General features: G+C 42.9%; 1 protein-coding gene across 5 annotated transcripts in view; it reads right to left on the bottom strand.

The window, feature by feature from the left end:
• Positions 1–24,512, bottom strand: part of CTBP2 (C-terminal binding protein 2) — a 209,957-nt gene extending 185,445 nt beyond the window's left edge. The window contains exon 1 of one of the 5 annotated variants that reach the window (XM_079976584.1): positions 24,406–24,512. The gene's annotated coding sequence lies outside the window, so the exon portion shown is untranslated. Of the gene's footprint in view, positions 1–3,103; positions 3,590–23,272; positions 23,906–24,405 lie in introns of those variants that run through there. The other 4 variants (XM_079976586.1, XM_079976581.1, XM_079976583.1 and 1 more) reach the window with 4 other exon arrangements.
• Between the last annotated feature and the right edge of the window lie 2,764 nt (positions 24,513–27,276).

The following is a 27,276-nucleotide window of genomic DNA, read 5'->3' as shown; positions in this document are numbered from 1 at the left end:
TGCCATTTGGGGACATATTTTAATGCAAGGAGATATAGGTGGGGAATAGTCAACATGATGCCCTCCAGATGTTACTGGATTACCAATAACCACCAGTCCCCAACAGCAAGGCCAATGGCCAGGGATGATGGGAACTGCAGGTCAACCATCTCTGGAGGGCACCATGCTGACTCCCCCAGCTACAGAAGTTGTGATTGAGGATTCAGGTCTTCTCTACAGGCTATCCATGAGTTAAATCTCCACAAGTGGAGAACAGAAGCAACTTGTCTCTAGTGTACATGTCCTTAAATGGATGTGCATAGACAATAAGGCATCATGAAGTGCACAACCTGGCATTTCACATACAGCACAGCTGCTGTCATGCATTTTGAACTGTTAATAAGACATGATAATGATGTCATATGCACATAATTGTGGGTTCAGATCTCTCTGGTATACAGGCTGAGACCCTATCTGCCCATGGACAGTCTCGCCAGAGTGGTGCATGCTCTAGTTATCTCTTGCTTGGACTACTGCAATGCGCTCTACGTGGGGCTACCTTTGAAGGTGACCTGGAAACTACAACTAATCCAGAATGCGGCCGCCAAGACCACATAACACCGGTCTTGAAAGACCTACATTGGCTCCCAGTACGTTTCCGAGCACAATTCAAAGTGTTGGTGTTGACCTTTAAAGCCCTAAACCGCCTCAGCCCAGCATACCTGAAGGAGCGTCTCCACCCCCATCATTCTGCCCAGACACTGAGGTCCAGCACCGAAGGCCTTCTGGCGTTTCCCTCGCTGCGAGAAGCTATAGGGAACCAGGCAGAGGACCTTCTCGGTAGTGGCACTGGCCCTGTGGAACGCCCTCCCATCATAGTTCAAGGAAATAAACAACTATCTGACTTTTAGAAGACATCTGAAGGCAGCCCTGTTTAGGGGAGCTTTAAATGTTTGACAGACTACTGTATTTTAATATTTTGTAGGAAGCTGTCCAGAGTGGCTGCGGAAACCCAATCAGATGGGTGGGGTATAAATAATAAATTATTATTAATAATTATTATTATTCTCAACACCATCATCTCATACCAATCAGGGACCGTCTGTCATAGAGGTCTATGTATATACAGCACACACTAGCCAAAGGGATGGAGTGAGGAGGTAACTATAATGACAGGGCAGCACCCACCTCAACAGGATGGCCTAACAGCACTGGGAGTCCTGTCCTATTCCTCTCTCTCTACTGCCACTTCCTGCTTATGTGTCGCTAAGGTGAGTGTTTTAGGATTCCCACTGCCTTAAGGTGGTCTCCATGGGAATTCCTGGAATGGCAACTTCCGCCCATCTCCCCTCCTGCTCACACAGACACTTGAACAACCAGTAGCCCTTAGGTATATTTAGAAACCAGCGCTACACCGGAGTATATGCAATAAGGATGAGGGGGAGAAATAGCAGGAAGGACGCAACTACTCTGCTCATGCATGATGCAGGAGCTGGGCGATCTAAAAATGACAGACTGATGAGAGCATAACTGCGCCACAGTGAAGACACTGACACATCAACCGAGGGGGCAGGGCTACCTCACATCCCCCCAAACATGTCCTTTTGACATGTTGGGGGCGGGGAAACATCTGAACCACCCTGTGTGACTTAGTTCTGTTGTGAAGCCAAATAATTAAGTTGCCTTTAACAAAATAATAAAACCTTTTGGGGCCTTTAAATTAGAGGACAACAGGGCTACTGCAGAGTAAATGAATACAGTACAGACAACTCCCCCATTTCTGTGGGGGAGATAAAGATTTATTTTGAGCTCTGTAGTTCCATTAGGCAATGTTGTTGATGGGCTTTTACCTGGGCATCCAACTATGGTCATTCTTTGGGGGGGAAAGGACCATTTGTATCCAGGAATAATCATCCTCAAACAAACTGACTGCAGCAGCTCAATACCGAAACATCAGCCTTAAAGGCAGTCACCTTATAGGGATTTTATACTGCAAGGATTTGGGAAAGTGTGTTTACAAAACACCTCAAAGTGCAGTGGAATATAAATAAGAGTAATATCTCAGTCTGAAAGCAACTGTCAATATCAACATTAAGTGTGGACTTCCAGAAGAATTTTGCTATTTTATATTGCGTTGTCAGATCGCAAAACACTTTAATATTACTATTAATTAAATATCTTGTTTATTTCGTTTTAAGCAGTGCTTTTCAACTTTTATTAAACTGATTGTTTAAATTTTTTTTTAACAAAGCTTTGAATTTTTCTTTTTTCTAATTATTTCTGCATTTCTAAAAATCACTTTTCTTTTTAAATTTTATCATTTATATTATTTTGTTTTGTTTTCCCTGTTTTTTAAAATGTTGTTTTAAACTTTTTAACATTGTAAACTTTTTTAAATAAATATTAATGCTGGTGGCATTTAAGCAATAATGCTCACCTGCATACACTTATCTTCTTTAAATGGAACCTTTTTTCTCAATACATTCCTCAAACCCCCAGACTATAAAGAACTGTTTGATGCATGTCCTAAATAGTTTGTTTTCTTTGTTTTTTTTTCTGAGCCATGGCCTTGCCTCCTTCCTCCTTTTTGTTTGTTTTGGTTTTGGTTTTTAAAAATACTCTGCAAAGTGTGTGACACACAGAAGGTGAATGAGGGAACACCTATTATGCTTGATCAGATTCATGAAAAGGTTATTTTCAACTTCAGTAACACACACTAACTTTTCTTGCTTCTTTGATTACATTGGTTGCTGACAATACCAATACAATGTGGTTCAAAAGAGCACATCACCTCTCAGATTACTGTCCAAATTTGCTGTTGACAGGTTGTTAGCTTGCACTATTAATGCAACAAACCTGATTTCTTTGTTATCTGTTTTCCTGTAACTCAAAAGTTCTGATTTGGCTTAGCGTGAGATAGGAAGCAGATACTAAGAGATCTCATTTATTCCTTAGGCCATACTAGGTTCTATATGCTCACAAGGTCTTCAACTTTAATTGTTATTGTGAAATGAAAATAAATTTGGCACATGTGGTGGAACAGCTTCAAAGTCCTATCTTTTGACCCTTCGGTATATTACATATGCAGCAGTCCCTCATAATACGATTATCCATTTTCACTTACCCAGAAGTGAGAGCGTTGTTGGCTAAAGATTCCTTTCAACTACCTCAAGCTACCACAAACTGTGTGTCTTGAAGCAGATCACGTAACAACTAGCACCCAACACCTTATCTCCTGCAACATCAGCACTCTTCCTCCTGCAGAGCAAGGGTGTCTCTAGGCTGTGGTCACTGTCAGCTGATTCCATTTAGGCCTATTCTAATAATTTAGGCCTATGACATAATTTAGGCCTATACTATTCCTAGGCCTCAGAGATGGCTCATCTGCCTCAGCAACATGTCATTACAAGCAGAAGATGAATCCTGGTGCCTTGATTTGTGCCTCAACCTAGCCCTAACCCCTGGCCCCTGAAACCCCACTCTGCTTGATCCAGCTTCAACGTTGCTTGTTTGGACTACGGACTTAACCAAGCAACGAGGAGCAGATCTTGGCTGAGGCCTGAAGGGCCTTAACACCAACCCATTTTTCCACCATGAGGATCTGACTTGAAACACTGCATCCTGGGATTGTTCTTAAGTCCAGCGACTCTGCACACACCCAACTAGGCCATGCTCTTTCCCCCCATGCAAAGCACAACTAATCAGTGTTTTCTTGTGGTCCAGAAAGTAGAACATACCTTTATCTTATTTGTCTTTTTTGTTCAGCTTGGAAGACTGAGATTGTTTATTTACTTACCTAGCTTTTTTGAAAGCCATAAATTGGCACTGCTACACAAGTCACAGGGGGAATTGTTTAAAACATGTACGGTGAGTTTTAAAAATACATAAATAAAACTTCCTACAGCCTACACTAATCATCTAGCACAACACATCCATTTTCATCTCTGCTTTTGGATAAATATTCCACATAACAAATCAAATCAAGCACCTAAATGTAATTATTCCATTGTGATAACAATCTACTTGAACTGGTGCAACACCTTTGCTTATTTGTTGTCATAGCAAAAATCACCAAGAAGCTATTTTACATCAGCCTCCCCCAATGCCAATAAAATTTCTTAGATCAGGCTTCCCCAAACTAGTGCCCTCCAGACACTAGTGCCATATTGAAAGCACTGGGCTGGAAAAGGTTATACAGTGGTGCCTCGCAAGACGAAAATAATCCGTTCCGCGAGTCTCTTCGTCTAGCGGTTTTTTCGTCTTGCGAAGCAAGCCCATTGACGGATTAGCGGATTAGCGCTATTAGTGGCTTTTAGCGGCTTAGAAAAGGGGGGAGGGGAAAAAACCGCAGGAACTTGCAAGACATTTTCGTCTTGCGAAGCAAGCCCGTAGGAAATTCGTTTTGCGAAGCACCTCCAAAACGGAAAACTCTTTCGTCTAGCGAGTTTTCCGTCTTGCGAGGCAATCGTCTTGCGGGGCACCACTGTACTAAACCTTGAATACAAGAGGACAAAAATGATACAGGTAATAATGCAAGTCAAAAAACCAAAAATAAATTATCTGCACAGGAGAGTTCTCATATGGGCCAAGTGGGATTCACATGCTGTCACACAAGTAAGACCCACTCAAATACTTAGCCCATTTTAAATCCTCTATTAGAATGGAGAAGAAACAGCCATTATTGACCTTGGTGATGTACTAAATTTCCCATTCATAACTGGATAAATCAGTACTTTTCAGCAAGCCATGAGCTATTTGCTAAAGAGAATCCTCATATAGAGTTAGTCTTTGTTTATGATCCTTGGTCCCTACTCCCATCTCCTTTTGTTGAAGTGCATCTATCCATACCACAAATCCTACAAACATCATCCAATGCTCTGCTGGCCTCAAATCAGTGTGCAGGTATGCACCTCCAAAAGAGCTCGCACACAGGAAACAAGCAACAGGATATCAACCCAATGAAAAATGGCAAAGCAAACCCAACATGGGACACAGAAATATAACTAGAATTATATGTCAAAATTCCTACATTCCAGAATCCAAACATCATGTTTTGTACTGGATGCCTGGGATTTTTCCAGCCCTACTCAAGCAGCTGAGGGCACACCACCCAGCACTTCCATGTCACTTTCTCAGCACAGTGCATTGTATGTGTAGTTTGCACAGTACACTGACTGTACACAGCTTAGGGCAACAAAAAATCAGGCGCACCGAATCCATGATACTAAACGGCTGTACCACACTGACTCCCACAAACTTGCTGCTAGCAACCAGCTGCAAAATGGAGCCAGGACTGAATCTGTTATTAATTGGATCTGAAAGCCAGGAAATGTTCTGCAAAATACACTGATGCAGGGTGGCTGATGCCAGTGCAAGTTTTACCCTTTCCATGAAATACGCTGCTTATTCGTTTCTCTGGCACTCATTATCATCACATTCATTTCATCTGCTTGTCTTCCCCCTCAACTCCGAAGTGTTGCAAGAGCTCTGCAATATATGTAAGCTGGTAGTCTTGCTTGCTATATCACACTAAAGCCAAATGCAGGTGAAAAGCTTAGTGTCATACTGGAGAACACAAGTAATTGCCTTTTTACTGAGGTCTGGGATGAGCAAGGTAAATGCCACAGATAAATGAAGCCAAACAAGATATTGATGTTCCTGGCTATATTACCCCATAGCTTGTAAAGTGGCAACAGAAATGCACTGTAGATGGGCAGCGTCAATGCAAAAAGCATGAAGCAGAGATTACAAACAAAAATTTCAGGCGAACTGGCTTAACAGTCAGCTTCCTTGAATGATCAAACATGCGGGACTTGAGGAAAAACCTGCAGTAATCAATTTACATAAAGCATATTGACTATGCTACTGAACAGCAGAGGCAAAGAATCACACCAGAAGACTGCAAAACAAATAGGCATCAGAACCAGAAGGAGTACGGTTCCCCATTATTTGACAAAGGACCAAAATGCAGCACTTAAGATAACAGCCTGGTATTGAAAACACTGCAATATTTATTTAGTCTGCAAGGATTATAGGGTCTCTCTCTGAAACATGGAGACAAAAGGTGGATAAAAACGTGAAGCTGTTAAGATGCTGTTGCAGCCAACAAATCTGGCAGGAAATAGAACTTTTTATGCAGCGGACTGACAAAACATCCAATGACAGAGCAGCGAAAATATTTCCCGCTCCCAAGCTCCTGCAGCCAATATTTTGGCAGCAGCCCTCTTCAGGACTTATGATAATTAGTCAAATTTTAAATTGGATACTCTAGATTTGCTGCATCCTGAAATGAAGCAAAGCACCTCAACTTCTAAGTACACAAGAAAACTTGGTAAGATGGCTGACAAATGAAGATGAAGGATGGAAATATCATGGTTATTAAAGAAATAGCACTAAAAATGTCTGAATTAGGATGAGAGACCTACCTGACACACATGGCTCAAATATAATTATATACTTGCTAAATACCTATACCAATAATCACTTACGAGTGGGTATTTCCTATTCCAGTACAACCCTCAAATATTAGTCACCTGCACCACTCATTACAGCACTCATTACAGATGACCACCCTGTGATATATTCTTCATGCCAAATAATTGGACAGGAAATTTGAAGTATGCTGCATTATTCATATTACACAGGGGGGAAACTGCATAATGGCATGACTAAGAATTCAGTCACACACCATTATGTTTATCTCTATCGTTTGTGTACTCTCCAAAGGAAGTTCAATGCTCTTTGGTCCTGTTTCTGTACGAAGATTCACACATTCACACATCACACTAAATGTTTCGCCATGATTTTTTTTACTGCTCCTGTATAAAACATACACAAGTAAGCAAGCAAGTAAGCAAACAAAAGACACCAACTAGAACATGAAAAATAGGTTCTGGTCCAACTTCGAACCCACAGTGCTAATTTTCGACTTGGAGAGGTTTTGTTATGATTATAGATATGGAAAACATACCAAAAATTCACAAATACATACTATACATTCAAAACCCTACAACGCAAATGAAGAGTACATGCAGTATTCTCTGCCACTGCAGACGTTTGCCCTTTAACCTGTGTGAAAGTGATGCACCAGAGGGGGTGAGGAGCTGCCAACACATGCGGGAATGGCATAACATAAAGTTTGTTATATTAAAGGAATTTGAGGGATTATTCTTTTAAAAAGCCAAGATAATGAATTATAATCAACCACTATTCTCCTTAAAGCCTCAGAGCACTCAGTTGATATTAATATTGCCAAATATATGTCAGTGTGGTGGTAATTTTTGATATTTTAACTAAATCCTCAGCATGTTTTTGTAACTCTTCTAGTTTATTTGATTTACTGTTGTGAGACACTCTTCTTCAATCTCCTGAAGAGGTAATCCACTCCCATCCCGTCTATAGCATAGCTGCTTAATTGGCAAGTGTACAAAATACAATTACGTTGCATACAACTGACAATGCTGCTTATGGGAATACCACAGCTCAGGCATTCAGTTTTATTTTGCACTTTTATCTTCATTAAGCAAACTGTTCACAAACAACACTTGCTTTTACTGATGTAACATGTCATTCAGTTTTTTATCAAATCATCCTAGGCTAATCATCTAAACTGAAATTAAAGGAAGTTTATGCTAGGTTAAACACACATACAAAAAAAAGCAAAAAAACCTTAATTGCAATTAGTTGCTTTAGAAGCAAAATTCCAAGTGTCAAGAAGACACTAACATGTGGTCTTGATGATCGGTACAAGTTTCTGAAAAGGGCAGAAAGCAGGTTCCTCTTCCTTGTCCCCCATATGTACCCACTGTTCCAGCTTACTCCCTCTTTTCCCTTTACTTCATACATTTACATTCAAAATTAAGCGGCTTCAGTGATGCTTGGTCTAAACCCTTTCAAGCTTATGTTTGGGTGATCTTAACAAGCTGTTTGGCAAAGCCAGCTGAAACTGAAAATGTTTCATTTGCTGAAGAACTATAATTGTTTTAATGGCACTGTTGTATAAATTAGTTTAATCATGATTTTATTATTGGTTTTACTGCTGTTTGCTTTACAGTGGTACCTCTGGATGCGAACGGGATCTGTTCCGGAGCCCGTTCACATCCTGAGTAGAACGTAACACGCGACTGCGCGTCTACAGGTCGCACTTCGCCGCTTCCACGAATGACGTCATTTTGAGTGCGCATGCGCGAGCGACAAAACCCGGAAGTAACGTGCTCTGTTACTTCTGGGTCACTGCGGAGCGCAACCTGAAAATGCTTAACCTGAAGTTACTTCAACTCGGGGTATGACTGTATTGTTGTTCTAATGTGAACACTCTAAACCACCCTAGGATTCTGATATATGAAGGATGGTGTAGGAATATAGTAAATAAAATAAAAAACTATGGCTTACTGAAACAAGCCATCTTCATAAACCAAGATTTTAAATTTGGCTCATTTCAGAAAACCGTGTACAGTTACGACTAACTATGCACAGGTTCAGACATAACACTAAACTGTGATCTGTTAGAAACAGAAGGAAAGTTTTTTGATCTCTTCCTCACGGTTGCATCAGAGGAAAAAGATGAGAGCAAATGACCCCAAGGCTCATCTAGGCTCTTTCCCACAACACTAACCCATCATGCTTATCATTACTCTGAATTTAGCCAAACATTCTAATCAATTACAACAGCTTCCATGTCTGGTCCCCTCAAGGCAATCCTTACTCAGCTGTTCATCACCCAGAGGTACTGCTGCTTATGAGTTTTTGCCTGCAGTTACAATGCATTATGGATCTTCTAGTCTTAAAGTTCTATATTTCAATTGAACAGGACACAATCTAATCGCAGCATAAAAATTCAAAATAATAAATGTCTACTTAGCACAAAACAATGATATTCCAAAATATTACAATATTACAAGGAAGGTTTGTCTTCAAAAGCTAAATCATAATGCTTCACTTGTTGCTGTGATATTGAAAGCACCCTCACAAAAATAATGGAGGAAAGAGACTAAATGAAGTAAGTTTTTTTCAAAATTACTAATACTCAACATTTCCAGTGCTTAAAGTGTTTCACATGATTTGTCTACTGTATTTGTAATCCTTACAACAATCCTGAGAGGGAGTCAGTATTATCATCTCCCATACTGCAGATAGAGGGACTGAGCCCAAGAAACAGTGGCTTGTAGCTGTCTACTGCATTCATGGCAGAGGCAAAATTCAAAGCAGTGATTTCTCTATTCATAACCAGGTTCTTGAAAAGCCACCCTGACTGAAGCCAGGGCCAATCTAAGCAGCAGACCACTACCCTGTCAAGGGCTCTGCCGGAAATTACCAGTTAGGATGAAAGGTGGCAGATTTTCATCCTGTTTCACTGGGACAGCACAAGTGCAGGAATGGCAAAGAGGTCAAGGATCAGGCCCCTTGGGGGATTCAACGAGCTGTGGATTCCAAGCTCCAGCACCCCGCCCACTCTGAAACACCCCAGACAGAATTCACTATGATGAGCGTACCATCTGCGCATGCATTCTAACTTGACAGGAGGAATGATCACCTTTCTCCTTTCCCAACATGCTGTAGGGGGTTCTCCTACCCTTCCAAGTCAGTTTTGGAAGCGCAACAGGCATACAAATGGGGAAAAAGTCCCATTGTGCAAGGCTTCCATTGAATCCTGTCCCCCGTTTCAGAGTTTTCTGTTGGCTACCTCCAGTGGTCATTTTCCACCCACTTGGGTGGAGCTTAGGTTATGCTGCAAGCCTGCAACAGTCTCACCCCACCACATTGGCAGCACTCCTCTCTGTCTGCAGAGGGACCAGTCACCAGTATCAATGGGATTACGGTTGCAGACTTAGCCATTACACTATTATTATTTTTCATTTATGAACCACTTCCCATGAGCCACCCCAAATCCAATAAAGATATCATCTGGAATAAAGAGGTTGGAAGAGGAAAATCTTTAGCAAGTCACTGAAAAGACAACACAGAAGGTGCCCATCTGATAATGCAAAAGGAGAGAGATCCAAAGGATAGATGCCACCACACTAAAGGACTGGCTTCGGCATCATGCAAAATGGCCCTACGGGTAGGATGGCATCTGCAGAATGCCCTCTCCTGCATAACAGAGTGATCGGGTAAGCACGTAGTGGGTGAAACATTATTTTAGGTATTCTGATCCCAATCTGTATTGCACACCAATACCAGTGCCCTGAACCCAGCACAGCAGCTGATAGGCAGCCAGTGCAATTCTTTTAGCAGCAGCATAATACGATGGCGATATATCTGCCCCTGTGAGTGGCTGAGCTGCAAAATTTTGCGCTAGCTGCAATCCAATCTGGAGGTTATCAACACTTGGACAAGAATGGTCAGGCTATCCTGATCTAGAAATTTAAGATGCCAATTTAAGATGGCAAAAGGCTCCCCTGGCCACCAAAGTCACCTGGGCTGCTAGCAACAAATATGGGTCCAGGAGCACCCCTAAACTATTAATCTGCTCCTTCAAGACCTCACCTAAGGCAGACAATTGATCAATTATCCAAATTCAGGAAACACCCACTCACAGAGCATTAGCTTTCTAACATACAATCTGAAAGGTATAAACTAAAGACAACACACACTGAAATGATGAAAACTTCCTCAAACAAAGTATAGACTTACATCACTGTTGATTTCAGCATGGCTGAATACATGCTCAGGAAAACACACACAAAGAAACCCACTCTACAATCCTGCAACTGCAGAATCCAACCCAAATTTGAATTTAGCTGAAAACAAAAAGCCTTCCCCCCTCCCAAACTGAATTGCAAAGATCAGTTGAGGAAATAAATGGACAGCAACTCACATGCTATCACGCTTTAGGGTTTTGTTATGATGGGACACCATTCTATTACTGTTAAGTGACCTCAATTTTAAACTTATGTTTTCAATCATGTGCAGTGTTTTCACAAGATTACCCTTGGCACTAGAGGCTTTCCAAACTGGATGACAACTCAAAATGCTGCTTATTCTAGAGTTAAATTACACAGCAAGGAATTTATTCACACAACGGTCATCCAAGAAAATACAGATTTCCTATAATTTGCTCCATTCTTTTTCTATCACCTTTTCAAATAACTGCAAGCTATCTTTACTTCGACACGTTATACTTGACTGGCATGCTATCCAAAATAAAGAGTGTGTTCTTTGCTATTTTCTTTACCAGTATGCGTCCACAGTGGAATGTAGTAGATGTTGATTCTTTAGAGACTGGACTGCTCTCCCAGCTATAAAAGACCAAAATTTGAGCAAACAGAAATGCAGAGAAGTTAACATATGGCAATCTTGCAAACTTCCCCAGCAGTTCGCATGCCTGAATAAGCTCTTCTCTTCTTTCCCCTGTGCAAATCTCACTGAAGTGAACTAGTTTTAGAAACCGACCATGACTAAGGATGCAGGAGATCTATAAAAATAATACAGCTTATCAAGTAACAGGCCTGTAGTTGAAAAACAAGGGCACAGGGACGCATAAGTGTTTTAATGGCAAAGGCTAGGTTTTCATCAGAACCCAGAAACGAAACTGTATGGAGTAAAATAATAATTAATTGACTAAAAATTAATTAATTCATATTTTGCTAAAGCAGAAATTTGATGCACTCTTACCTGGGAGTAAACCCAACTGGGATTTATTTCTGAATAGAAATGTAAACGATTGTACTGTTACTGCTCAGTCAAGGCAAGGTAAAGACTCCAGCTCCAAGGCTCGATATTTTTGGAAAGAAAATTCTCTCCACTGCAGTTGCAACAGCTACAGTCCACAGACCTAGGTGGCCAGATCTACACACAGCAGGATTTTTAAAATTATTGCTGCCACAGGCCTCTTCCATACCTCCAGTTCAGCGTAGGCAGTTATTGCTATTGAAGGAGAAAGGTTCAAAAGACTCCCTGGGTGTCCCAAAACAGAGATACAGCCCCTGAAGCGCCCACAAAATTATGTTCCTAATCCAAAAAACAATTACAGAAAATAGTACTTTTTTACTTGATACACACTCACTTTTACAGGACCTGTAGATGCTGCTCTCAATTTCACATTCATGGCAATTTTTGTCATTTCCCAAGCTGGGTTCCAAAACCACAAGCAAGGCTGGGGGGGGGGGGGAGCTTGATGAATGGTCCATTTCATTTGCATAGAAGCATCTGTGGACACAGTAGGGACTATGCCATGGGTAGGCAAACTAAGGCCCAGGGGCCGGATCTGGCCCAATCACCTTCTCAAGTATCTGTACCTGAAGCTGTACCTGAAACTCAAGTATCTGTACCTGAAGCTGCCCTTAGCAAATGCCATACACAAACAAGCCTCTTAAGTAAACACACCTAAAGAATAACACAAAGCCAAGTAAACAACGTTTTGATATGCTGTGTGTAAGCTGTGCTATAGAAATGCCCTTTCTGTTGTAAACAGTGGCCTATATACAGAACAGAAAGTCAGGTCCCTGCCCTGAAGGAGCTTACAATAAACGATTTGTTACAGGGGAGGCAATGGGAGGGGAAGAAGAGGGAGGCGAGGATAAATAGGGGGATAGAAGGCCTTGAGACACAAATTTTTGGGTTTCGTACTCAAGGTGGATTTACCATAGGCTTCATGGAAAACATGGGGCAATCTGAAGGAATGGTTTCACAAAGGGTTTTGGAGGGAAATCTAAGCATAAGGGGTAGGGAAAGCAATTTAAAGAAACAAGAGGGCTCCAGACACTTCAGGATGCTACGGTGTGAGGAGCAAAGGTCACAGGCAGAAAACTATGAAGACTTGGAAGAGACAGCCACAAGGGGAATTGAAGGGAAGGATGTGGGGTTTGTGCTGAATCCAAGACACGATAGAAATCCAAGGTGGAGCATCATATATCCTGAGTAGCATATGCTTCTCATGGCATGGAGGCATCAGAGCGGCAACATGACAACAAGGAAACAGTCAAGAAAATTACAGTAGTTTGGGTGGCAGATGACTAGATTGCAAACCAAGGTTTCCCCTAGGAGGGCAAACAGGAAGCATATAGATAGCTGTACAGAGAGAAGCAACATGTCTTGGCAATAAACTAAAAGGGTTTGGGGGGGCAGGGGTAGAAGGAAAACTCAAAGAATGGACCAGGGCTTTATGCCTGGATATGGGGAGTATACAAGGAGAGAGAAACTTGGGAGGAAAGTACCGTACATTAGGTTGGTCTCAGGCAATGATAAAACATCCCACCAGAGATATCAGCTAGGCAGTTGGAGATCAGGTGGAGAGGCGGACAGAAAGGTAGATCTAGGTTTCATCAGTAAATAGATAGTATTGAGAGTCATGAGATTTGATGAGCCACCCTGAGTCACGTAAGAAGAGAACCAGCGAGGGCAAAGACATGGAAACACAGTATGAAGGGAGTCAAGTAGGAGGGAGTGATCAACTGTCTCAAAGGTAGCGGAGAGGTTAGGGAAGATAAGGACAAAGTGGAGAACACTGGATTTGGCTGTAAGATAGATTTCTGTGAGAGCCAGAAGAGGACAGAGGGCAGATTGTTAAGGGAGCTGGAGAAAATTAAGGCAGCGGGAAGACATTAAGAGCTTGCTGTTGAAGGAGGAAACTGGACAACTGTCAGGAGGACAGGATAAATTAAGGGATTTTGGTAAGAAAAGGGGAATAATGGCAAATGGTGGCAAAGAAAGGGAAAGGTCATTTATGTGGTTAAGAGGAGCAAATTGGCAGCGAACATGACAAACAGAAGCTGGGAGAGGACAGCACCAGAGCATAGGTGATGAGATCAGGGTACTCCGCTTGTTAAATGAGACAGGGGAAAAGAGAAAAGCGTTTAGGAAGTGGCAAGAAAAGGGAAAGCTTGGAAAGTGTGAGTGAGTAAGGAAGAGAGATTGGACCAGATAGTGCTGGATAGAACCTGCTAAAGCTGTCTATGAGAGGAACAGATTTTACCTGCTCTCTCCCTCATCCCCCAATGCAGCCTCAGAATCTGCTCCGGACCCTCTGGAGCAGATTTTTGCGGTGCTTGTGGAGGTCCCGGGGGGGGGGGCGAAGATGATGAAATCCCATTGTATGAGCCTGTTCCCTTACACAACGTTGGATTCTACCCAGTGTTTTGTTGAAAGTAGAGATAAAGTCTTTGGTAGAAGGAGGGAGGGAGAGGAGAAAGGCAGGCCTTAGTTAAGCATCAAAGGTAAGGAAAAGGCACTGAGGAAACTTAAAAGCTGGTGTGCATTAGGATAATGGAGTAGGGTGCTTCACAAGGAAGTTGGCACAGGAAGGGATGAATTTATAATGGACAAAATCAGACAGCACTTTTGTTCTTTTACAGATGTTCAGCAGAATAATATAGTCAAAAAGTATCTACATCTTTTCAATATTGGAGTTATTTAGTAACTTTGAATCAGTGCACATTACTCCAAGTCTTCTTGGAGCTCAATTCCATAAAGATTAGGTCTCCACTCCACAGATTCCCTTACCATGCTGTGCTTCAGGGCCCTATTCCCTTCACAATTGGCAGGCACTGCCGCAAGTAAATAGCAACTGATTGTTTGACAACACTACAGGTGTATAACATGTGCTGGAGCAACCAAGGTGTTCCACATTTCCCAAAGGAAAGCTTCACCAATGCTTCTTCTTCTTCTTCTTCTTCTTCTTCTTCTTCTTCTTCTTCTTCTTCTTATTCTTCTTCTTATTATTATTATTATTATCATCATCATTTCTATACCACTTTACATTGTTAAGGTAAAAAATCAAAGTAGTTTACAGCCTACATTAAAATACCAAACAATGCAGAAGAAAACATTGCAGAAGAAAGTCAAATATAAAGCCTGCATTCAAAACAACATAATTAACAGGAACCTAAAATTTATCTCAAAGCTATCAAATCAAAACATTACAATGAAGGTCGTGCACAAAATGAACATTTAATGCACCAAAGTTAACAAAAAAAAAATACCTTGAACATTTCAAAAGAAAACATTACTAAAGGAAGTCAAATATAAAATGCATGTTTAAGGCAGCATAATTAGCAAAATAATAAAATATTATATTAAACATAGAAGATATCTGCTGTTGTTGCTGCCAACAGAAGTTCATGTCAGGCAGCAGCTGTGGAATCTCAGGCTCAGTGACCTCGGAGACACTAAGAGATAGCTAGGACATATTTAAACATGTCTTGCAAAAAGTAATAATCACTTTTTTAAAAATTATCTGTATTTATTTTTAACTTCAGGGTATTAGAACAGGTGAAAGGAGTTCTTGTGGGTTTCAATAAAATGTGTGCCTCTGCAGCAGTACTGTGCCTCCACAGGACTGTCCTACCAAAAACACATGATTATCAGGATGAATTTCACATAAATTTTTCATGAGTGATAAATAAATCAGGATATTAGATTCCTATTATCCATGATCATTAATCTTTGCTGAGAAAGTCATGGGAACCTGCAGAACCAACAGAGATCAGAACAACATAATCGAAGTTCTGGCAACAAATCTGAAAGTCAGTGAAGTCTTACCCAAAATAAATTTAGAAACTTATATTGTTAACATATGCCCACAAATTCTCTGTGGATTTCTTCATTTACTGTAGCCCTTAGAAATCCCTTACTCTGCAAGTGTCATTTATTACATTTAAAATCCTGCCTTTCATTTATCACAGAGCTTGGAAGCAAGCAAACACAGAATTCCCAGGCAATCTTCCATCCATGAGTTAACAACAGACTCAGAACCCCTTTGACTTCAGCAAAATTGTTGAGTCAAGACTAAAGGTGGCCATGCTTCACATGGGAATAAATAAAGGGCTGGCTTTCCTCACCACTAGCAACCAAGCACGACTCTTAGGTGTCTGGGATTAAGTAAAAGGGCATACTCTATCAGATGTGTGACTTCCAGGCTGGTTTGAGACCTCCCAAGCACTATTCCTTTCCTGAAATTAACACCTGGGGGAGGGCAATGAGACAAGGAGAGAATGGTTAAATAAGGACTCCAATGAAAAGGTAAACCTGCTTGCTTGGTCATTTGTGACAAGTAAGAATTGCCTCCAGGAGATAAAGGAGGGAAACATTACAAAAGAGTGTGGCTGTTTTTAGCTTTTCCCTTTTGGGCCACAAAAGATGTGGGAAGGGCAACAGCTCAATGGTAGAGCCTCTATTTTGCATGCAGAGGGACCCAAGTTAAATCCTCAGCATCTTGAGATAGGGCTGGGGATGTTTCCTAGCTGAAACCCTGGAAAGCCCCCGCTGACAATACTGAGCTAGATGAGGCAGCTTCCTATGTCCTGAACATGGGCATATGAGAAAAAAGTTTGTGGACTAGTAGCTTTTATCTGGAGAATAATTTCTAGTCAGTAGTGATAGCAAGATGACGGGCATCTGTTGCTGGGTATTACCTTGTCTTATGCAATCTGTCAAGCGCATCCAATTCAGAATTTGCCATTTTTAAGAATGTAATGAGGATATTCTCATAACAGCATGAATTGCTAAAGTATTATCCATACAGCAAGCACCCAATCTGACAGAAAATTTGTCTTCACCAACCTCAGCTGGAGTAGATCTCTATCTGTAGCCTTCGTCTAGGACACAGCACATTTAGGCTTGATGCTTTTTAACAATAGGAAGATTATTAGCACTGGAACCCAAGACATGCTCACATAAATTATGTTGACAAGTCCTCTCTGCTAAAATGACAACGTTAAAAATGAAAGTAAGTGGCAGCGTTCCGCTGTTACTGCAAACTCCTCTCAATTTTTTTTCTTCCATTTAGGAAACACACAAGGGCAAAGGGTACAACTTGGCTTTCAAAAGTGATTCATGACAGGAATGCCTTGGTATTAACTGACATTCTGGAACTGGAGCTCTGCAAAAAAGTCACTCTGCAAGAGTTATCCTGTTAAATTGAACCTAAATAGAAGCACACTATAAAGAAAACTGTCGATCAAAGACTTGTTCTATATTGGTAAGTTACAAAGCCATACTTTAAAAATAAACGGATAAGGGAATGAATGGCATTCAATTTGCACTACAGAGCTTGACACACTGAGAACCGATTCAGTTTATGGCAGCAGATGCATTTACCACATTTACACCACTGTCCCTGATGGGTAACACGAAGTCTGAAGGGGAAACACAAGACAGCATGGAAAGGCCAACAGTCACATGTACCCAAATAAGTAGAAAACACATGGCAGAAACAGAGCCAATCTTGGCTCACCAGGATGTAATCACAGTAGCAGTGAATGGGTGAAGGATGCCCTTTTCCAGCAAGCCCTCCTTTACTCCTGAAGACCCTTTCTTGCCTCTCTACAGGAGCCACAGCTTATTTTGCAGAAGCAAGTCCTCCTCCAAGAGCCTACCTAGGCATACATTCTGCCCTCTCTAACTTGTCTACTATCTCACTTCCTGTAGACTACAGCACCAGCTGAACATGTCCTCCAATGTTTAGAGCCAAGTATATCCCCCTATGTTATGTCAGGGGTAGCTTTCATGGTGCCCTCCAAATGTTTTGGACTCCAATTCGTATCAGCGCCAGCCAGTATGGACAATTGTCAGGGCTAGGAAGTAACAGACAGGACAGAGCCCTTTTGCTTAAGTCTGAAATCTACTGTGGGGCAAACTGCAATGGTATACAGTGCTACCTCAGGCTAAGTACTTAATTTGCGCCGCCGGAACACGATTTCTGTTCTCATCCTGAAGCAAAGTTCTTAACCCGAGGTACTATTTCTGGGTTAGTGGAGTCTGTAACCTGAAGCGTATGTAACCTAAAGCGTATGTAACCTGAGGTACCACTGTACAGGCTAGCTGAGGGATGCGTAGAGAAGAGCACTTCTCTGTATTCCACTATGCAGCAATCAGTCAGAGACTGCATCTGTGGCAGCTTAAGTGTTCTTGCCAAAACCTTTTCTTCCCAACCTTTGACCTCAGGGTCAGCTTCTAACACTGCCACTTATTAAAGAGGGTGCTCCCTTATAGGTTTGTTTATTTATTTATTTATTTATTTATTTATTTATTATTTATTTATTTAAAGTATGTAGCTTTACAACCTGCCACAAAACACTGAAAGATTACAGGGTGGCTTACAACAAACAATGTAGCAATCCCCCATCCGCCCTGCCGCCCATAAAATATTAACATAGGATGGCAGTTAAAACTTCAGACTATATCCACTAGGCTTGCCTGAGGCAACATTGACAGCAACAGCCTCCTAGTATCCAAGGCCTGGAGCAGCTAAAACTAAAAAACCAGGAAGGGCAACCTGAGAGCATGAAAGAGGTTGATATGTAAGAGAGACAATAAAGAAAAGGTTAATCAATTCAGGTTTATTTTATTTTGTCAGGGTGCAGTTCTAAATTAGACAGTAGTTCTATTATAGAGACAGCAGGACATATCCCCAAGAAAACAAGGACATTTTCTGTTATTTACAAAGCACAGAACACTACTTATGCAAGTGTATTCAGGAGCAAGGCCTAAGGAGTTCAGTGAAACTTACTACCAGGTGAACAGATACAGCAACTTCCCTCAACATGATGCCCTCCAGATGTTTTGGGACTACAATTCCCATCATCCCTGACCACTGGTCCTGTTAGCTAGGGATCTTGGGAGTTGTAGTCCTAAAACATCTGGAGGGCCAAGCTTGCCTGTGCCTGGACTACACACTGGCCATGCTGGCTGGGGTTGATGGGAACTGTAATCTAACACTTCTGGAGAGAACCAGGGTGGATTAAGGGTTAAGTATGGGATTGCAGCCTTAAACGTTTTAACTTTTCCTATCAGGGAGCCTGCGGGCCTGCAGGTGTTGTTTGACTCCAACTTCCATCAGCCACAGCCAGCATGGCCAATGGTCAGGAACCACAGCTTACTTTGAAACTGATATCTTTTGTTTCAGAAATAAATAAGAATCCAGGGTCAAACAGTCTGAGATTATTTATTTTTCACACCTACGTTCATTATCCAGTCTCTGCATCATGATGTAAGAAATGTTTCATGGGGTCATGCTAGCTGCATGATCCATATGATTTTTTTTTATGGAAGTATTTCCAAAAGATGGCTACAGAAGCAGTTGTCTAATTTTCACCTATTAACATTCACAGATTTATTAATATTTCCACACAGCCCAAACTCTTAATATGTAACTAAGAGTTGCAGCAATGCATTTTTCCCTTAGTAAGACATTTAGTAGACACTATTTTGCCTACAACGACAACTCCCTTTTTTTTTTGTCAATTTGAGACGGAATAAGAAGTTACTGAAGAAAATACGTTGCATGTAGATTATACTGTATTCTAAACTGCAGGTTGTGTCTATCAAAAAATTCACTCACCAACTCCACATTTGGAAAATTTATGTGCTCTTATAAAAGAGCTGAAAACCACATCTACAAACCGTCAAAAACAGAATTTTATGAATCAGTTATATAAATGAAACGTGTGGAATACTATCAGCTCTGAAGTACGTCACTACTGTATTCTGAACAAACCCTTAAAATGCAACCGTTTTTCGTTTACCTTTTTGAAGTAGCTTACACCATCATCCTTCAATGCATTTAAAAAAACTATTTTTTTCTAACCAACTTTCACTAAATCAAGCACATCATGAATGAGATCAAGATCTAGGCTGCATTCAGACATAGGATTTTTTAATATCAGTTTTACTAGTTATAATGCTACCACTTCTGTCTTGATTTCTAATGTTCCTTTTACACTGCAGAACCTGTTGCATTATGGAACTGTGGCTTTTCACTTGATATAATACCATGTTGCACTAAATTTCAATCACGCCAGGCATGAATGTCACCAGACAGGCTGCCACTCCTCCACCCTTTCCATATGTGTGTGTGCGTGCATGTGTGCGCACACACGCACACTTGCTCCCCCATGATTCACCACATGGTATACCAAAAGCACCACCCAAAAGTTCATTACATGAGCAGTGGGGATGTGATTCATGAAAACCATGGGAAACTTACAACTCAAAACTCCTGTGGTTCTGTGTTTAAACAGTAGTTTCCAGAAAAAAAATGTTTACAACACAAAAATGAGCAATAAACTTTCACTAGATTCTACCAGATTTCCAGAAGTGGATTTTACATCATGTTAAAGATCACATAAAAATAACAGGTTGGAAAAGTTGGGAAGACAGAATAAAGTTTGTTATTGTGTTGTGTATGTTTGTCCTTTATACTGTAAACTGCCCTGTGATCCTTGGATGAAGGGTGGAATACAAGCTTGATAAATAAAAAAAGTAATGTCTGAATGGAGTCCTACTGAAATCCTTGGAAGCTTAGGTCCAGTTAGCTGAAATTGCAAAATCAACTGGTTCTAACAGCATGGACTGTTTCCCCAAATACTTATCAATACTACCAACAGCAGCAAAGACAAGACATAAAGACCAAACAACTAACCTTGCCTCTCTTTCTGGCTTAATTCTTAAAAATTAGAAAATATGCTCGAAGTATAGAAGGCATCCTTATATGTATTATAGAAATATAGTTGCTTTATTTTTGTCCCTATTACACTTGATTAAGAGCACCTGGCTATACTTTCATTAATCTTTATACACATTTATTTAATTGGTTGTAATTAACTTAAAGAAAAACTATCAGCTTAAAAGTTACTCTTCTGTTGTGTTTCTCATTTCTTATGCACAATATGGTATCAACTGAAATACTTAACAATACATGAAATCCACATTTTGTTTTGCTTTTTTGAAGGGGCAAACTTTTCCTGAAATAGAATTTTGAAACCACCTTCCAAGCTAGGTTTGGGTCAAAGAACACCCTTCATGGATGAATCCCACTAAGTAATAAGCTTTAATCTACACAATTATACTGATTATTTTTTTAAAAAAGAGATGAGTCTTTTTTAAAAAAGCATGACCCCCGCCCCAAGATGTTGAAGTTCTAAACCCAATAGGGGTTTTGTTTGTTTGTTTTGGTGAGAGGGGGCTCAAATTCCACAAGACCTATAAGAGAGATTTGATTTCCTGGCACAGATATATATTGAATCAATATTTAGACACATACAACATAAAGCATCTTGGTGTAATCATGTGATGTGTGTAATAGTATTTGGAAAGGAAACAATGTTATACCAAAGAGTTGGTCAAGAGAACCGGAAAACTTCAGACAATTACAAGTTAAAGGGTCAGATGTAAACATCTTATTTATCTCTGAAAATGCCTTGCCTGACCAGCAGCAGAGTGATAGGTAGAGAAATTGTGTGTCCACAGGAGTTGCTAAGGAGCTGGTTTACACATTGATATTTCTCTGCTTATCACTGCAGATGGCAACACCTTTCCACAACCCTCGGCCATTTCATTCTTGGAGACACAGCACCTCACTTTGAAATTTTCCATTTTAAAAGGAGCCAAATGATGTTTATTACTGCTCTCTGTGTTTCAAGAGGTGGGGCAGGCAGGGAAAGGGAGAAGGAGATCCATACAAAGTATGGGAACAATCAAAATCAGGTCTTCCCCTCCCCCCCAAAAAACCCCAGCAGCCGTTATTAGCAATACGGTATGTAAACATCCTCTCTGGCAGCTCGGTAGGGGACATTACTTCATCATTATTAATTTTTACAAGCGAATGGCCGAAAAACGAATCGAGCTCTGGTTATGTAGCTTGGGCTGCGAGAAGAGAGAGAAAATCCGCTTTCTCGTGAGGGGTTGTAAGGCACGCACACACCCTGCACGGCCACTATGCAAACGTCACAATGAAACTAAGCAGAACGCTTCCCCAGGAAAGAAAGGGCTTTTAAAATCTCCACGCAAAGCAGCCCTCTCCCCAGATGGGGATGCCTTGCTCGCAAGCCCCCGCCCCTGCTTCCCGAAGCGCCTCCGAGACCCATCCGGATTTTCCCGGCGTTGCTCATTTCCACCCTTTCCCCCAAACCCACATCGCTCTGCAACTGTTTGCTCTGCAAGGCTCTGGCGGATCCCGCTTTCGTTTTGCCCACAAAATCAATAAAGCGCCTTCCACGCCCGTCCCGGGCCCCACCCCCACCCACCTCGCTGCAGATCTCCAAAGTAGTTTAAAAAGAGAAAGGGGAAGAGAGAAAGGGGAGGGGGTGTGCGTGTGTGGAAGGGGGGAGGAAGAGGGTCGAGACGGATCCCTCCCAGCCGCCCACCCTCTTGCAATCGTCTCCCCTTATCGCCACTTCCAGCAGTAGGAAAACTTTCTCCGGCTTGCATTCAAGTACAGCGGCGCGGAGCGGGAGGGGGAAGTGCGCCGGGCCCCCGAGTCGGCTCTGGGCAGCCTGGGGAGGAGGAAGTCCCCGGGCTGGGCGGCGTGCAATGTCTGCCTGCCTCTCTCCCTCCTCCCCCCCTTGATGCCCCCTCCCCGCTCCCTTGTCTTGGCCGAGACTTTGGCAGCGCTGCAAACCGTGGGTTACCCTGCTAATCTGCTGGCAGATGTTGTCCATCACACTCAGCACTAAGTAAACAATGCAGAGCCCAGCAAAACAAAAGATTTCCACTTCACCTCATTTAACGTCTCTCACTTACTCTCCGCCTAAGCGGGGAGGGAAGGGGGAGATTTTTAAAGGATGAAGAAGGCGGGCAGCAACTTATTGTCATTTTTCCCCCCTCGCCACCCCCTCCTTCCGCCGCTTTCCTCCTCCGCCGTCAGCTTTTCGCCCTTCCACCATGCAACAGCAGCAACAACAAAATATCGGCTCTTTTTCTCAGATTCTAGGTTTTGGAGGTTTGTTTGGGTTTTTTTGGAAAGCGGGGACAGGGAGAGGCAAGCGATCCACTTGTTCCGATCTGCCCCACTTGGGCTCTGGAAAGCCAGTGCAATCTTGCCACCCCCCTCCCCAAAAGAGAGGATATATTTTTTTTTAAATGAGACTGTGCGAATGGGAAGGTGGGGGAGAGGAAGGCGAAACATCCACACAACCCAGCGCGCGCGCGCGCTTAAGCACAAACCTGGATCGGAAAGCCTTTTCGACAAATCCACACACAAACACACACACACCTTTCCATCGCGCTGGGTGGATGGGGGACGGGGAAAGCGACATTCGCCCTAAAGAGGCACCATCTCGGCGGCGAGAGTTGGTTGGAAAGGGGCTCCGCAGACGGATTAAAGCCGGCCGGAGGGGGTGAGATCTGACCAAAGATGTCCTCACATTTCAAGCTTCCCCTTGTCCTTCTCCCGCCCCCCCCCTTTCCCTGGATGGCGCAGTGAAGCGAAAGCACTTGGACACTAGCACGGGCGCAAACATTACGAGGATTGCAGGTAGGTTCTGAGCGGGGAGAGCAAGACTCCCAGCCCCGCCGAGAGAACCAGCCGGGGGGACTCGCTTCGGCTCCCCTTCGCCGCCTGCCTGCCCGCCCCGCTTACCTCGTCGTCGGGCTCCGAAGGTCCACCGGGAGCAGCCCGCCCCCCTACTTGGGCGAAAGCCGCCGCCTGGGCTCTCAGCGCTGCATCTTCCCCCCCTTGATCGATCGCCTCCGCTGGCTCCCCGCTCGCTCGCGCTCGCTCGCTCTTTTGATTATTATTATTCCCCGCGCCGGGGCTCCTGGTGCCAGAGATCCACCTTAAAACGAGACACGCACGCACACGCCGCCCCCCACAAAAAAACTTAATCCTCTCCTCCTTCGCCCAGCTCCGGCCGCTACTCCAAGTGCGGGGGGAGGGGGAGAATCGAATGGCAACTTGGATTCTTTTCCCGGCTTTGTGTTTTTTTTTAAAGAAGTCTTTGGCTGGGGCTCCTCCAGCAAAAAAGAAAAAGAAAAAGAAAAGGGGAGGGTGAATCCTCCCCCTCCCGGCTCCGTTTCTTCCTCCTCCGTTGTGCTAGGAGAGGTAGGGTCTCTCTCTCTCTCCCTTTTTTTTTTTCTTTTTGGGCAATAGGCGGGGTCTCTCTTTGCAAACCAATGACACAAACCCACATGGACCAGCCTCGCCCCCTACAGATACTCTTCACTGCAAATAGGCTTTCTCAGGGGATTAGTGGATCAGCTAAAGTACAAACAGACGCAGCAAGAAAGAAAGAAAAAAAGAGGGGGGGGGAGAAGGAAGGGGGGCAAGAAGAGGGAGGAGGAGCGTCTCTTGCGCGGCGCTCTCTCCAACCCACCCACCCCCCAGTCCTACGGTTCCTCGCGTTTTCGACTTTCGCAGTTGGCAGGACTTGGGCGAGAGGAAAATTTAGGAAACGGCGCAGGGGAGAGAACCGGAAAGAAAGTGCAAAGCCTCGCCGCGGGAGCAGGAAAAAGGCGGCGGGTTCTTTCGGCGCCCCCCTCCCGCTTGGGGCCGAGGGAGCCCGGAGCCGGTAGTTGAAACGTGCCGCACGCTTTGCACCTTTCTCGGTTGCTACGGAGCCGGATCTTGCCCCTTCCCGGCGTGCAGGCGCTCCACGCATTTTCTTTCCAGCCACGTGGAATTGCTGCCCTCGGCTCCCGGGAGCGGGAGTTTGCCCTTGTAACGTTACCCCCCGCGTGGCAGCGATCATTATGCCCTCTGGGGAACCGGGATACCTGAGAAGTTCAGGAGACCCGTCACTTAGCCAGCAACTCCATGAGGAGGCCCGAGCTCCGTAAACAAGCCCAGCGGGGCACAATATCGCCCAGCACCGACCATTGCAAATCACCAGGCAAACGAGCACCGCAGTGCTAAACGCGCTTACTTGGGAGCACGTCCCGTTGGAGGCAGACGGAGTTGCAGGGAACACGCGTGAGCTCGGGCTGTGCAAACTGCAAACCCTCAGCAGGGTTTGCTAGGGGTCGGTTACTCTGATTATAGTATGGTTTAAAGAGAAAAGCAGCTGTGGTGTATCCTCGCCGACGTGTGCAGTATTAGTGCTCTGGGGATTCAAGACACCTGCTCTGGCGTGAGTGCTTGTAGGTTTAAATGATACAGTGGCCACAGGGAATGCACACACAGGGAAGCTTTTTTTTCACGCAGATGGCACCATGTGTGGTATGATTCTGGTGTTGGGATTGATGGGAGCGAAGCAGTTTTACACCCCCCCCCCACAGCGTAAGAGTTTGCACTGGTATATAACTGGGCAAGAGAGTATTTGCTAGTTCTGTGGTTGTGGAACACGAGCCCATTAATGCTGCAGAGATGTGTGTTTGGCAGCAGCAAGAAGGATATAGGAGGGTATGTATGCATGTTAGATATAGATATATAGATATATAGATATAGGAGGGTATGTATGTATGTTGAGCAGGAGTGCTTTGGATACAGTGGTTGGTTGGTAAAGATACTGAATGAGCTGGTGAATGCTTGTAATGGTTGTGTGAATAGAGGTGAAAGTGATGTTGTGTAAACTGTGTTTTTATATCTGGATTTTCCTTATTGTAAACCACTTTGACACCTTTGAATAGTAAGCAGTCTATAAATGGACTAAATAAATAGTGTTTAAATGGACCTTGCTTCTGAATAAGCAAAGGCTTTGTTTTGCTTTTTAAAAGCATATTTAAAGCGGGCCTAAGTCTTGTCATATTCAGTAGGACTCACTCCCAGATAAGTGCACACAGGATGACAAAATCAGACTGATTCTGTTTAGGGGCAGAATTTGAAGGAATGCAATAGAGTGCTTTTAAAAATTGCATATTGTGCCACATAAACAGGCCCGACTTTTCATCCTGTTCTTAGGATTGCTCTTGTCTTGAGACATAATTAGCAACATTCTTTATCCACTCTGAAGCACACTAGAAGCCTCGGATTTTGCAGCTTTAAGTGATTCCAGGGTATTTAGAGCATGGCCAGACTTCAGCTTCCTGCACTCCCTGTTGGATGCTGCGTAGCACACACTGGGAGTATGTGAAATGTCCAACAAAAATCTGGCTCCTTTCCTCCCAGGAACCCCTATGCTCACCATGAGAAGCCAGCCCATGCAAACCTTTTATATACTGAAGAACTCACAAATCTGGAATGTGAGGGTTGAAATAATGGAAATCACCCTATTCCTCAAAATGCATACTGCCTGTACAGCATGTGTGTGCCCTTAGTCACACACGCATCGGTAAAAAAGAATTGTGCTGGCACATCAAGCTCTGTGCTTGCTTTGTCCAACTGGGGGCTTTCTGTAGCAGCTTAGAAGCCTTTCGGCACCACCCTGTCATTTTCTCCCAACAATGTTTATTTGAATGTGTGATTATTAGATCACACATTCATCATCACCCCGTACAGAGCACATGTAATTTGAAATGGATGTTGCAGAGCCTCGGGATAAAGGCCACCAGACGTGCTGAGCCCCTCCTGATGACATCTTAAGACAGAGGAGCTGACATGTACACCCCCACGAAGCACTAAAATTGATTTGAATACCATACAGTCACACTACGGTGTTCAAATGTCGAATGTGAGATAGTGATGGCACAGTCAGGGACATCCTCATTTGGGTCTTAAGTCTGTGTTGCTCTGAGGATGACTGTTAGTCCTATCACTCTTAGGTGTTGTTTTTTGCTTATCACAAAGATGCGGGCAGGTGGTGATCTTATCCTTTTTCTTTTTGTTGTATAATCTTCTAGCCTGTCTTGTCCTATTTATTTATTTCTGCTTATTCAGGAAGGAAGCAAAATCCATAGCTTGGCAAAATAAAAAACCTGAAGCTGTATCTATTGGAAAAGGCATCATCATGTGAATTGTAGTTCGTGAAACTGTGTAAAAAAAGAGTTTTACTGTATATTCATCCAGAAACAGAATTTGACTATGATTATACACTTAAGTCCACATTTAATTTGATTATTTGAAGGAGGATTGACTTGAAAGTAAAATGCAGTAAATTCAGTGGGACTTATATCTCAGCAAGCATGCGTAAACGAGTGGGCTGAGAAGTCCTTGTCTCAGATCTCTCCTTAACCATGAGCTAGCTAGATGAAGGGACAATCAAACCAGACAATATATTGACTCTGCGCCTGTGCCTTTTAGGTGCAGGGTTGTTGTTCTGTGTGAATTGCTCGCACAGGGTGCCTGATCCGCATAGAGTGGGAGGTCAGAGGGCTTTTAACACATCACCCTTGCTATGATCTCAGTTCCTTGTACATAAAGGCAGAGGTGATAAGCTAAATGTATAGTTTAGTTTGACCCTTGAGCGAGCCACTCTTTTTCAGTTGCCTTTCCCCTTCTCTCTAGCCTTCCTCTTCTATCCCAAATGGGAATAATGCTACTTGACCTATCTTAGAAGACTGCTGTAAGTATTACTGAGATAATGCCTGTGAAGCACTCTGAGTGAACACAAGTACTAATGTTCAGAATTGGTAGTAGTGTTCCCTTGTTACTGGTACTGCATATGTGGTTATACATATAGGCAGTTCTGGGTGGAAACGGCCTCTTGTTCATCCATAATAGGAAATTTGTGTACCAGTAAATATTTTTGATATGCCAGGTACTTTCATATG

The sequence above is a fragment of the Podarcis cretensis genome, assembly GCF_951804945.1.
Source record: "Podarcis cretensis genome assembly, chromosome: 5".
Lineage (NCBI taxonomy): Eukaryota > Metazoa > Chordata > Lepidosauria > Squamata > Lacertidae > Podarcis > Podarcis cretensis.
The sequence above is the reverse complement of the archived record's forward strand: the minus strand, read 5'-3'. Positions and strand labels throughout refer to the sequence as shown.